The following is a 14,007-nucleotide window of genomic DNA, read 5'->3' as shown; positions in this document are numbered from 1 at the left end:
TCTGATAAAATATGTGATGTCGTATCTGAATAAACATAATGAACTCCTGTAGCTCTCTCTGAAAAATGTATTTTATCCTGTATGATATAGTTGCAATGAGTCCATCTATTTCAGCATTTTTATTGCGTGCTAACTATGCAATAAATTCACGCTGTACTCCAGCAGCTTTGTCATGTTCGAAATAAACCAAGTCCCAGCGATCCAGCTGGAAAACCGCACTATTGGATAAAAGGGGCTAGCTCAGCGGTTTTTAAACTCTCAGGAAGTTTGAAAACCGCTGTAAGTCCTTGCGGAGTCGGGGAAGGCAGCAGCGCGATCCCCAAGATTGCGTCACTCAGGGGACTGCAGGGGCTTCGGTACACTTACCAGAGCCTCCTGCAGCCTCCCAGGGGTGCGGAGTGCCCTGCGCGACTGTCTGCAGGGCTCCCCGAAGCAGCAAAAGTGAAAGTGGAGTGATCGCGCTTCACTTCCGGTTTAGCGGAAGTGGAGCGCAATCGCTCCACTTTCACTTCTAAAGCATTGGGGAGCCCTGGAGACACTAGCACAGGGCTTCCTGCACCCCCAGGAGGCTGCAGGAGGCTCTGGTAAGTGGACCCAAGCACCTGTAGCCCCCTGAGTGGCTCAATCCTGGGGATCACACCGCTGCCTTCTCCCTGTCTCCTGGCTGCCCTTGCCCCTTAAGGGGGCAGAGGCCAGGGCCCACAGGCTGGAGTGTTGTGACACCCCAGTTTGAAAAGCCCTGGACTTGCAGATGGCAAGATCCATTCTGAAACTTAAGCACAGTCAAGAAAAGTCATGGCCAGGTGGAAAGTTTGCATTAACAATGGAGCTATGACAATACTAATGTTTTATATTTGTATATTCACAAACTGATGTTGGAGAATGGAGACCTTTCTGAAATATGTGATATTGTGACTGGCTGTACTGGATATGTCTTTGTTCTTTGAGTACCAGCAGATTTGCTAATGGGAGTTTTTCATCTGAACTACATTGCTATGGCATAATATGTGCAAACCGTCCAAGAACACAGATTTGGTTAACTGTTCAATGAAGTATCTGTGTAATATTATCACCAGTGGGGGAGGACCGCCATGATATCCTGCCTGCTTGGGGTGGAGAAGGTTCCAGGTTCAATCCTTGATTTCTGCATTTGTAAGGTCCTCAGTTAGCTGGGCAGGGAACAACCTCTGCAGGAGCCTCATGCAACAGGGCTGGGAAATGACCTGTGTGCCTGCAAACGTATAAAATCAAGTTGGAGTAAAGGGTACTGGGCAAGCCAGACTAATGGCCTGGCTCTGCGTGAGGTAGCTTCATGTGTTCGTATCTTTGTGCCAATCCTAGAAATGTGATGACTGCTTTCTTTAAGAGATCTAATAAGACTGTATCTATTTTTGTTGTACATTTCAACTTTAATTTTTCTTTTACCTAAGTGCAATCGAAACTACCCATAGATGGAATTTGCATAAAGAAACACAGTTCATACCAGGTATTCTAGGGCTAGATCAGTTGTTCCCAAACTTTCTGTCTGGCTGCTCCCAGTAGACTTGGCCTACTGGGGCACTGGCTGCAACTCCCCATTAGGATAACAATCCTATATATTGTATAGGATAGCAAGTTTTTTTTTTGCAATGATTCCTCAGCTCCTCTGGTTGCTTTCCACAGCTCACAGCTTGGGAACCAGTGGTCTAGACCAGGGGTCTTCAAACCCCAGCCCGGGGGCCAGATACGGCCTGCGGAGAGCCTCTATCCGGCCCGCGGCCAGCCTCTGATCCCCTGAGAGCCTCTGGCCCAGTTGACCAAACACAACCAGAGTTGTGCTTTTGGGGTGGGGGAATGGGGGTCCATTTCAGTGTGTGCTTTATTTCTTGGGCTGTGTTCGTGTTTGGAGAAGTCCTGGACATTTGAGCCCATTCATTCATTCATTCATTCATTCATCTAAATTCCATCTCTAATGCATTTATTTAAATTTTATATGTATATTTTATATCCGGCCCTCACCACTGTGCCAGGTATTTGATGCTGCCCTTTGGTCAAAAAGTTTAGAAACCCCTGGTCTAGACTGATGTGCTCTTAACCATGCAACTTGCCCCAATCAGGCTTAGATTTAATTATAACTAGAAAGTGGGGGGTGGGCAAAACCATAGTGGGGAGTAAGGAGTAAGGTAGTAGTTTACCATGCCACAGTTTTTATACCAGTTGTGTCCCCCCCTGTGTGCCATTTTTAAATGAGAAAAACCATCCATTGGCTTTCAGTAGATGAGTTCCATTTTGAAAACACACACGCACACGCACACGCACACACACACACACACACACACACACACACACAGGGTGGCATGGAATGAAAATTTCAACAGGAGCAAGCTACCAAAGCTCTCCCCCCCGCTACTCCTGCTGTGATTTTGCCCCATTTTGAGCCCTCCTTCCTATTTATAAATATGTCAAAGCATACATCAGGCTACTTGTGTGCATACACACATGTCTAACTAAACGGTTAACTTCACCAATAGCAGCTTTATCATTTGGACTTGTAAACGTTCTGCGATATAGAGCCCAGGGAAATTTAATGGACTTCCTCATCCTGATGTTAACTGGGCAAAAATGTTCATCATTTTATGCCATTTCTGTGATGCCTTTACCATTAAAAATCAACACCACCAGGTGGTTTGTCTCACGTGTCTGGCTTCTTTTGAATTTGTATATATTTTCCTTATATGCGTTGTAATATAAATCAAAATTTCATCCAAAAAATAAATGTAAAATAAAGAGACAGGTGGAGTAGAAGGATGAGCAAAGAAGTAAGTTGCCTTCTTGGGTGATAGGATTGGTGTGAAGATTCCTGGTAGCTGATGGGACAGTGCACAGCAGGCAGTCCTCAAATACACCATAGAGAGGAGAAGGTCCAGCAACTTGAGAGTCTCTGGCCAGATGTCTTCTATGGTTTTCCAAGTCTAGACTTAAATGGCAATATTATTAGTTGTGGGCTCATTGCTGGCACACAGGGCCTAGGAGAGGGGGGGTAAAGGGGGTAATTTGTACCCGGGCCCAGGATCGGAAAGGGGGCCCAGGAGCCAAAGGAGGGGGCCCAGAAAGTTCCTAGGATCTTATGTTTTCCTATCTCACAAATTTGTTAGTGCTGGCAGAGCAACGGAGCTCCACCGCTCGGTGGTCACGTGGATTGCCAGGCAGTGGAGAGGTAGCTGGGGGTATGGAGGGAGGTGAGGAAGAGACGTTCTGGGGTGGAGGAGGTGGAGGGAGTGTGGGGAGAGGACGGGGAGGAGGCATGCTAGGGGAGGGAGTGGGATGGGAGGGAGGTGGGACTGGTAGAGCAAAGCTCAGACATGGAGGCTCTGAATTCTACACCGACCTTCGAGTTGCCGTAGAATTGTGGGGCTACTCACTTTACCTGGGGGAAGGGGACGAAAGTCCCCTTCTCTTGGAGGCGGTGGCGGCTGCCTGGGGTGCGCTGGATGCAGCAGCAACCATTTTCGGCACCGCTGCAGCCCCGCACAGAAGGCAGCTCAGAATTGGGCTGTCAATCTGTCTTGATGTTTTGTGCATCAAGCACCCTGGATGGCCCAGCCATGGTTCTCCAGAGTAGGTAGGAGCCATTTTTTGCATTCAGGAAAAAATAGAGAGGCTAAAAGAACTGTCAGAATCTGTCTCTCAGAAAGGCTTGATTAGGGACATCTTGATGAGGGACATCCTAATGACACAAAGGACACAAGATAAGGAGTCAAACGGCTCGATTTTCATCAGAAGCAAGAAAGTCCTTCTCCAGCTGGTGCCTGGCCCGGTGCAATACTAGCACCAGCCCAGAACCAGTGGTCCCTACTCTCCACGTGTCGTAAACATGCTTTACGGCATGTTTACAGCACCCAGTACCGGTGCTAGGTGAGTATAGGATTGGCATCTGACAGGAGGCATCATATAGGTCGTCTTGGAGGCAGTGAGAGGCATAAATAATAGCAGGTGGGAAAGGGTGGAATTGTTGGAGGAAGCAACATACAGTTGGATGGTTGAGGTTAGTAATAATGGAGCAGGAAGAAATATGGGCAGGTTATTTGCGGTAATAACATTTTATGGACCAAACACTTTGGAGACAAAAAAGCCATTTTTTTTTAAAGTTTTTGTTCTCCAAAGCAGCTGATTTTGCATTTCTAGTCACTGCTTTTTTTTTCATTTTTCCCCCCACAATCGTTAGTTTCCTCTTTCTTAGTTACTCCACTGTTGAGATTTTCTCAATAAGGAGTTGTGCAGAAGAAACTTTCTGACCCACTTGGAACAGCCACTCAAAGGCTATAGAGCCAAGCCTCTTGCTTTCTTGTTAGTCACGTTTCAATTATTTTGCAATGTTATCTTGAAACTACTCACACTCTCAGCTCATGGTGGGTTAAACTTGGATGTGTACGTGTATCTCCCAATACACCATGAATCTGAGGCCTGGGCCCATATTCCCAAACAATATTTTATATTTGCTTGTAAAACTGCAGTGCAAACTATAAAAATGCAACTCACCATGCGTGCAAGTATATGTATATTGTATATTGGCAACCTTCAGTCTCGAAAGACTATGGTATCGCGCTCTGAAAGGTGGTTCTGGCACAGCGTCTAGTGTGGCTGAAAAGGCCAATCCGGGAGTGACAATCCCTTCCACACCGGAAGCAAGTGCAGTCTGTCCCTGGTCTGTCTCCCTGGCTATGGGCCTTCCTTCTTTGCCTCTTAGCCTCAGACTGTTGGCAAAGTGTCTCTTCAAACTGGGAAAGGCCATGCTGCACAGCCTGCCTCCAAGTGGGCCGCTCAGAGGCCAGGGTTTCCCACTTGTTGAGGTCCATCCCTAAGGCCTTCAGATCCCTCTTGCAGATGTCCTTGTATCGCAGCTGTGGTCTACCTGTAGGGCGCTTTCCTTGCACGAGTTCTCCATAGAGGAGATCCTTTGGGATCCGGCCATCATCCATTCTCACGACATGACCAAGCCAACGCAGGCGTCTCTGTTTCAGCAGTGAATACATGCTACGGATTCCAGCACGTTCCAGGACTGTGTTGTTTGGAACTTTGTCCTGCCAGGTGATGCCGAGAATGCATCGGAGGCAGCGCATGTGGAAAGCGTTCAGTTTCCTCTCCTGTTGTGAGCGAAGAGTCCATGACTCGCTGCAGTACAGAAGTGTACTCAGGACGCAAGCTCTGTAGACCTGGATCTTGGTATGTTCCGTCAGCTTCTTGTTGGACCAGACTCTCTTTGTGAGTCTGGAAAACGTGGTAGCTGCTTTACCGATGCGCTTGTTTAGCTCGGTATCGAGAGAAAGAGTGTCAGAGATCGGTGAGCCAAGGTACACAAAGTCATGGACAACCTCCAGTTCATGCTCAGAGATTGTAATGCAGGGAGGTGAGTCCACATCCTGAACCATGACCTGTGTTTTCTTCAGGCTGATTGTCAGCAAGTATATATGTTATACAATCAGGACCCAAGCACAATTAAGTTGAGCCTGGCCTTTTAGAAGCTTGCTGTCGTTAACTGTTGGTTCATGTAGGCTTGTGGTTTTCTCTTCCTCTTGTTTATAATAGTTTTTCAACAGACCTTGGTCAAGATTCCTCATGGGTAAAAATGTCAGATGGGATGGGAGGAGTACTGCTGTTAATTGGAAACAAGGGGGACCCCTTGTTATGGGGAGGATAAATTCCTCCAGAAGAGTGGAGCCACACACTCTCTCCTTTGGGTATTGTGGAACAACTTTGGGCGAGGTAAAAAGGAACTTTGACTTAGGGCACAATCCTAACCAACTTTCCAGCATTGGCATAGCTGTGCCAGTGGGGCATGTGCTACATCCTGCAGTTGGGGGCAGTCATGGAGGCCTCCTCAAGGTAGGGCAATGTTTGCTGCCTTACTGCGGAGCTGCATTGCCCTTATGTCAGTGCTAGAAAATTGGTTAGGATTGCAGCCTTAGGGCCAAATCCTATCCAACTTTCCAGCCCTGGTGTAGCTGTGCCAATGGGTTTTGTGCTGCATCCTGTGGTGGGAGGGTAGTTATGGAAGCCTCCACAAGATAAGAGAACATTTGTTGCTTTACCTAGGAGTTGCATTGCAGCTGCACTGGGGCTGGAAAGCTGGATAGGATTGGGCCCTTAGTTGACTAGTCAAAGAGGTGTACAGGGTTAGTAATGGTTTTATAAGTTGTTTTTATCAGCTGTTTATAAAGTTTTAGCATCTTTTTAAATTGCTAATTGTACCTTGTAGTTGTTGAAACCCTCTTCACTCTATTTTTAAAAATTCTGGGTTCTAATAAACTTTTAAAATGACAGACTTTTTTTGACTGAAAGTCATCTGGTTGTCGTATAAATAATTGTGTTAAGAGGAGATTTATTCCAGGGAACTCCTCTGATTGTTCTTAATTCCTGGGCTGGTAGCAGTAGAGCTACTACTGCTCTGCCCACTGGATCAGGCCATAGGCCCATCTAGTCCAGCTTCCTGTATCTCACAGCAGCCCACCAAATGCCCCAGGGAGCACACCAGTTAACAAGAGACCTGCATCCTGGTGCCCTCCCTTGCATCTGGCATTCTGACATAGCCTATTTCTAAAATCAGGTGGTTGTGCATACACATCATGGCTTGTAACTCATAATGGATTTTTCCTCCAGAAACTTGTCCAATCCCCTTTTAAAGGCATCCAGGCCAGATGCCGTCACCACATCCTGCGGCAAGGAGTTCCACAGACCAACCACACGCTGAGTAAAGAAATAACATGCTGAGTAAAGAAATAGCTCCCCTCCCCAACTTGGCCATGTCACTTGGGTTTCCTCTTCCCTACCTCCAATGAAAGCTCCTGCTCTGAAAAATTGGAAGATCTATAAGCATCCTTAAGGTCCTTTTGTCCAAGCTCCTTGCATTTCAGGGTTCCTGGTTTGTATTTATAGCCAGACAATGGTAGTGTGATTTGTCTGTTAACTGAGAGTCTGTTCCCTGCATCTTTGTGATCTGATATCAATAATTCTGTACAATTTTGGAGATCAGAGCCTCACTCTTGTACTCAGACATGTTCTGGGGACTGCATGTCCTGTCACAGCACTGGTTCTTGGTGTGCTTAGAACTCAGTGTTCCTGCTTATTATGGTGCTTGTTCCTCCTTTCTGGAAATGCCTGCGGGAACAAAGGAACTCTAGATTTGTAGATTGTGAAAGGATGGTACACAGAGAATCACATGTCTTTCTGTCTCTTGCTGTTCACAGCAGTTTTGTTCTGTTCCAGCATTGTTTTGGATGGGCTCCAGCAAATATGGCACTACTTGGGCATTCCATATACAGTGGGCCCTCTGTAGGTTCAGATTCCACCATCCGTGGATGCCTTTCCATGCCTCAGAGGCCTCCAGGATGCAACTGGAAGTCATGGACATGAACCAGAAGTGGCTTCCAGTTGTGTCCTGGAGGCCTTCTGAGGAGGCAGGGAGGCCCATGGAGTCGACTGTGGGGCCAGTGCAACCTCTGGAGAGCCCACCACAGTCTCCAAGGTAAGTCATTGCAGCATCTTCAGCATCTGCAGAATTTATCCTTGGGCGTTTCAGGAACAAAACCCCCATGGATGAGGGCCCATTATAGATACAGGGAAACTGGGAATTTTTGGCCTCATTTTTGTCATAATAATAGACTTTGCAGTCCAGGCCTGCCCCCACTCTCAGAGTGGTAAAGTATGCCCCTTTCACCCCCACCTATGCTTGGGCCCTGAATTTAGTAGGATATCTGGGTTTGATGGCCAGTCCCTGATGAATATGTATAGAGGGCAAACACAGACTTGCCACTGTGTGATGAATGAAGTGAATGAAATTACACCTTTGCATTGAGCTTTCTAGACTGTGCGCCATACTTCCATGAAACTGGCTTCTTCAAATCAACACAGTATAGAAGACATTTTGGTTCCTTTCTCCTCCGCAAGAAAACATTTTTTGACTGATCATTATTGGAAGCACTGAATCATGAGATTCTCCCTTCTATTTCAATCTTTTGTTTACAACAATCCTGCAAGGTAGGCCAAAATTATCTCCATATTCAAGATGAAAATTCTATGAATTAGCAGTGTATTACAGTTGCCCTATACGTTTGATTGAGCTATTTGTAGATAACAGGTTAATGTAAAAACATAAAGTCCAGAGGCCTTTGTGAAAAACAGTATACCTACATCAGCCTTGTGCCAGTTTACCCCAATTGACCAGGATTCCAGACTTTGCAGAGCAGTATTTCTCAAAGCTTGACCCCTGCTGTACCACTTCACATGGTCCATCTATTCAAAGTACCACCGGAGTAACTGGTGATGACATCATCGTTACTTCTGAGTTGGGTGGCCAGATGCCATGTGATAAACACCAGTAAAAGGCTCAGGGTGAACGGGAGGGCTTTTTCAAATGCGGAAAAGCATGCTTTGGAGCTCTGCCCACTGATCCGAGCCTGCTACGGCTGTTTATTGTGTCACATTCCTGGTCTCGGTGCCGGACAGCAGGTATCCAGGGGTCCTGCAAGTACCAACAGACACCACCTCAAGTACCAGTGGTGGTACCTTTACCACTGGTTGAGAAACACTGCTGTAGAGGAATCCTCTGCACGGTTACCTCTGCCCCATTATACAAATGCTAAATATGAAGCCACTGGGAATAATGGCCAGAAGCCAGAGTGTGCTCTAGGGAGGCATTGCTAGCAGACTCAATCCCATTTCCCTCTCACATGTTTGCTGTGTGAAAAAAGCACCCCTCCTATTTCCTTATTTGCTGAAGTTTGTTGACAGTAGACTTGATTATGTTAAACCTTATTCTGAAAAGTGTTCAGGTTCCAAGTCATAGTTCAGTAGGAGTCAGCAGCACTAGGCTAGGTAGATTAGTGGTCTGACTCCATACAGGGCTCCCAGATCTCAGATTTTTCTGTCCAAGATGGGGTCTGGAGGTCCAGGTGGGCCACCTCTGTTGCCTCCTCTTTCCCTTCCTTACAAAACTTTGTGTGTGCTGCAAACTGCTCTTATCTGTCTGGAAGGAGGGAAGGAACAGATTGAATCATGCAGCAGCAGGACTTTTGCCTGAATCTAATTGGCCGTAACAATATCATCTTAAACCACTACTTTCATTGTGTTTCACTCAGTCTGAAAAAGAAAATATAGTAATGCCATTTTTAAACTGAGAAAAATTCCTTAAAAAAAAGATTTTTCATGGTTTTTGTTTTTAATTGAAATGGGAAATGCAGCTGTAGTTCCAAATGCATGTTTCAGTTTCGGTTCTCGGAATGTACAAAAGGTGAAATACTCCAGTTATCCTGGAACCTTGGATTGGACCTATTTTGTGATGTATGAATCATCTCCTAATATAACTGCACGAATGAACAAGCATTTTATAAAGGCATTTTGAAACACCTTGTGACGCGTCTAGAAATTACTAGGGATGCTTAAAGTGTTTTCTTCTTCAGAATCTGCTATAAGTGACTACATAGTTAAATCTAGTCATTGGAATAAAGAAGCCATTTGATGTATCATGAAAGGTGCCCATACTAGGCTGTAGGAAGATCTGGGGCAAATCCTGCACTGGGTCCCAGGTGATGCCCCATGCCCTGCCTCTGGTGGTGCAGTGGGCATTGCCACTGAGGGGATCATAGATCGATCGGTCCTGTCAGCTGAGCTTGCTGACAAACTATGAACCTTTGATTAGTCCCCAGCCTGACTGACCAGCCTAATTGAATTTTTAGGACACTTTTTAATGCTGCAAGTTACTTTCAGTTCTCATATTTTTTGCCATTTCCCCTGTGGTTCACTTTTTCCATATGTCACTGAGGAAGGAACCCAGCATAACACCAAAACACAGGGCCCACTACCCTGCCCCACTTCCCTTTCCAATCATGTTGTTGGCATCCTTCAGTCTCGGAATACTATGGTATTGCTCTGAATAGTGGTTCTGGAACAGAGTGTCCTCTCCAGTGTGCGAAGCCTGGGTAAAGTAGGTATGGAGGATAGGCTGTTACCCATGCAGCAAATCCCCCCTCTCCACGTCACTGAAATGGTCCAATGGAAAGGCAGAAGCCAATACAGTTGGTTCCAGCAGCGTCGTAGGAGTTCCCAGAATGTGACTGTGTTCAGCCATGAACTGCCTCAGGGACTCCGGCTCCGGATTTTGCCTTGAGGTTGACTCCTGAAGCCTTTTCCATAACTGGATGTAGCCGCAAGGCAGTGGAGGTTTGGGATCAGAGTTTTCCTTCTCTCAGATGAGCTGCCTTCCCAGGCTGACGAGTCTCATCTACTCATCTACCCATCCCATCTACCCGGTCCCATCTACCCATCTCCCATCCCTTCCAATAAGGCATATTGAATTTGCTGTGTGGTTTTTAGCACATAGTTCTTCCATCAGAACACTGAGAAAACAGAAACAAATTTACAAATGCTCTTGTAAATTAGGTTTTTATTATACTCATGTATTAATCTGAAGCATTATTCAAGGGAGGGACAATGACTTAATGGCAGCTCATGTGCTTTTCATTCAAAAGGTCCTAGGTTCAATCCCTGTTGTTTCCAGGTAGCACTGAGAATGATCTTGTCTGGAACTCCAGAGAGCTGCTAGATTGGCCACTGGTCTGAGTCAAGCTCACATGTCAGCATTTTTGCCTGTCCACACTTGCGCTCAGGATAAAGCAGTACTTTCATGAGGGAGTCATCCAATGAAACTGATTGACAGGAGACTTAGAATGAACAAAAGGAGGTCATTCTTCACAGAGCGCATAATTTGCCTGAAGAATTTGTTGCTACACGCTGTGACAGCCATTAGCTTGGGTGGATTTAAAAGGAGATTGTACAAATTCTTGGAGAATGGATCTATCAATGGCTACTAGTCATGATGGTTCTGTGCTACCTTCTGATCCAGTGGTAGCATGCCTCTGAATACCCGCTGCAAAGTGGCAATGATGGGAGAGAAAGGTATTCTTCAAGGGCAGTTGATGAGCCACTGCACGAAACAGGGTCCTAGACTCACTGGTGTACCTGGGGGGGGCCAAGAGGGCAAATGCCCCAGGGTTCCACACCACTGAAAACTGGAAGTGACCTTTAGAAGCCTTCTGAAGGACTTGGAAGGCCTCCAGAGGGTCGGAGGAGGCCACACACAGCCTCCCCGGCCCTCAGAAGGCCTAAGGTGGTGGCGGTGGGGGGCATGCATGGTGGGGGGCTGCACAGGGGCCAGGATTGCAAATGCTTGGACTAGATGTGCCTCAAGCCTAATTCAGCAGGACTTTCCCTTATGTTTACAAAAACGCCACAGCAAACTGTTTGCACTAAGGCAGCGGTTTTCAAACTCTCAGGGAGAGTTTGAGCCGCTCGAAGTTCCTGCAGGAGGGAAGGCAGCAGGGGGGGAAGGCAGCGGCAAGATCCCTAGGATCGTGCCGCTTGGGGGGGATTCAGGGGCTTGGCTTTACTTACCTGAGCCTCCTGCAACCTCCTGGAGGAGCAGGGATCCCTGCGCAACCTTCTGCAGGGCTCCCCACAGCTTTGAAAGTGAAAGTGGAGCAATCGCACCCCACCTCTCCTAAAGCAGAAATGGAGTGCGATTGCTCCACTTTCACTTCTGAAGCTTTGGGGAGCCCTGCAAACAGTTGCACAGGGCTCCTGACACCCCCAGGAGGCTGCAGGAGGCTCAAGGAAGTGTACCCAAGCCCCTGCAGCCCCCCCCCCGAGCGGATAGATCCTGGGGATTATGCCGCTGCCTCTCCCTTGCCTCCTGACTGCCCCCGCCCCTTAAGCGCGCAGAGGCCTGGGCCTACAGGCTGGGGTGTTGAGACGCCCCAGTCTGAAAAGCCCTGCGCTAAGGGACTAAAGGTCCAATCCTATCATGGGCCAGCGCTGGTACTGGGTGTTGTAAGTGTGCCTTAAAAGCTCATTTATAGCATCCTCTGAGTAGGGACTACCGGCACTGGGCCAGCACCAATTGGAAAGAGCTCTGGGTAGTGGTGAAGCCGTGGGGGTGGGGGAGGTGAAATTTGAGAAATCCTCAAATCAAAGTGGGTAATTCTATTAGGATCAACCCAAAAAGTGATAAAATATCAAACAAAAAGCTTTGGAGTCTTACAGGATTTTGCAATCAGGCTATAAGGAAAGCAAAAATAGGGGAAGAGTCAGATAGATATCAGAAACCTTTATTGGCATCACAGACAATAAATAAGACGGGAAGGGGCAGAGGAAAAGGAGAACCTGTTGTAGGTTTCCACCAGTCTGTAATTTTTAAAATCAAAGGATGATTTTTGGGACATTATCATCCTCTGAAGGATATACACTATGATGTATTTACCTGCTATGGGAATATATATGGCCATGTAACCATAAACCTTAAGACCTGTCTATTGTCGTTCCCTGACCTGCGGCAGTCACTGATGTTATAGTTCCTGTTCATGTAAATGAGTCCAACATGATGCATGGATTAGTATACCTGTTGACTGAATTGAAACTCTCAAACTTTTAGTAGAACTGAGCCAAATATTCTTCATGGGTCTTTTTCCCCCCTCAAAACTGGTGGCTCCAAAATGGGGTGGGGGGCTCATCTTTTTCTCTGCCACTGGCCCATTTTCCGATCTGGGCAGTGTTCACAATTGCTGGTAGGTGTCATTTTAAGCTACAGGTCTCCAGGGTGAGGTCAGAAAGCTTTGCCCTCATTCTGGGTTTGCTTGGTGACAGTGCCATGTCATACCTGCAGCACCTTGTGGGTGAAAATGGCACCTACCAGCCATTAAGGACACACTTGCCACTACAGATAGGGTTGCCCTGTCACCCTTGTCCATTCATCTCCATACCCCTCTCCCCAAAAAACTGCTGATATACCATTCCTGAAATCCTACAAACAGGGTGACAAAGCAGGGAGAGGTTTTTCAGTTCAGCACTGGTTTTTATGCGGTATTTTTGTTTAAACTGCATTTTTAATTTCTTCCAGCACGTTTGCTTACTCCTAAATTCATTTGCTTACAAGAAAATTTCATGATGTGAAAGGGACTTTCCCCATAAGTGTGCGTAGCTTTGCAGGCTTATATAAAGTTTTGTTTGTTTAGTGCTTTTACTGATTTGAATTTTTAAGTGAAGTGGTGTCAATTTAAATACTCTCATTTTTGGCAAAAAAAAAAAAAAAAGTCTGCAGAACTTTAGAACAAGCAGCAAAGGGCATTCTGTTTTTTAATTTGTAACTTACTCCACCCATACTGTTGAAAGCAGTGGTTTCTTACATCCTGTTGCTAAATACTTTTCTTCTGAACCATCATAGTCTTATGATGATCTAAATGGAACTGGTTTCATGAAAAGCTGCTGTCCTAAGCAAACTTACTGGGGAAAAGGAGCTAACTACTAGTTACGCTTGCATACATGTAACAGTCTGCAAACCTTTCCAAAGAAACAATGTTGTAGTTCTAAAATAGCCCCACTATAATATTTACTACTCGACTACTCATTTAACCTCACAAAACACACTTGAATTTCTCCAAAGGAAAACCTTTGAAAAGAAAAGAAAAGTAGAAAAACCTACTGGCACTTTGTAGTGGCCAAATGGTGGGTAGGGAACAGTGACGTGCAGTGAGGTCCAAGGCTGCGGAGGGCAGACCCGGAGGTATGGTGGGATGATGTCATACCACAAAGCATTCAGGGAGCTACCTCAGTGCCTGTGCAACCACAGGCTCTCTCCCCCCCCCCCCCCGACTGCATGTCCCTAGTAGGAAAATAATAAAGCACCTTGCGTCGCTTGCCAGTTTTATTCTCTAATTTGTTTCCTTCTGAAGCAGCTTTGATTTAATAATTTTTAAAACACAGATATTGCAGCAGTGTTAGAGGCAGGGCTGGACCCATCCATGAGGGCTAATGAGGTGGCACCTAACCATTCACTTCTACTGCTCTGACACTTCAACACCATAGCACATCACTCAGTGGCAGCACAAGGGTTTGCATCGCCTGGCGCAGGAGGCCGGTGCATCACCCCAATGATGGACCTCCTCCCATGCAAATAAAGATGATCAAGATGTACCCTAATTC

The sequence above is a fragment of the Tiliqua scincoides genome, chromosome 5 (assembly GCF_035046505.1).
Source record: "Tiliqua scincoides isolate rTilSci1 chromosome 5, rTilSci1.hap2, whole genome shotgun sequence".
In the NCBI taxonomy this organism is placed as follows: domain Eukaryota; kingdom Metazoa; phylum Chordata; class Lepidosauria; order Squamata; family Scincidae; genus Tiliqua; species Tiliqua scincoides.
Note: the sequence above shows the minus strand (reverse complement) of the source record.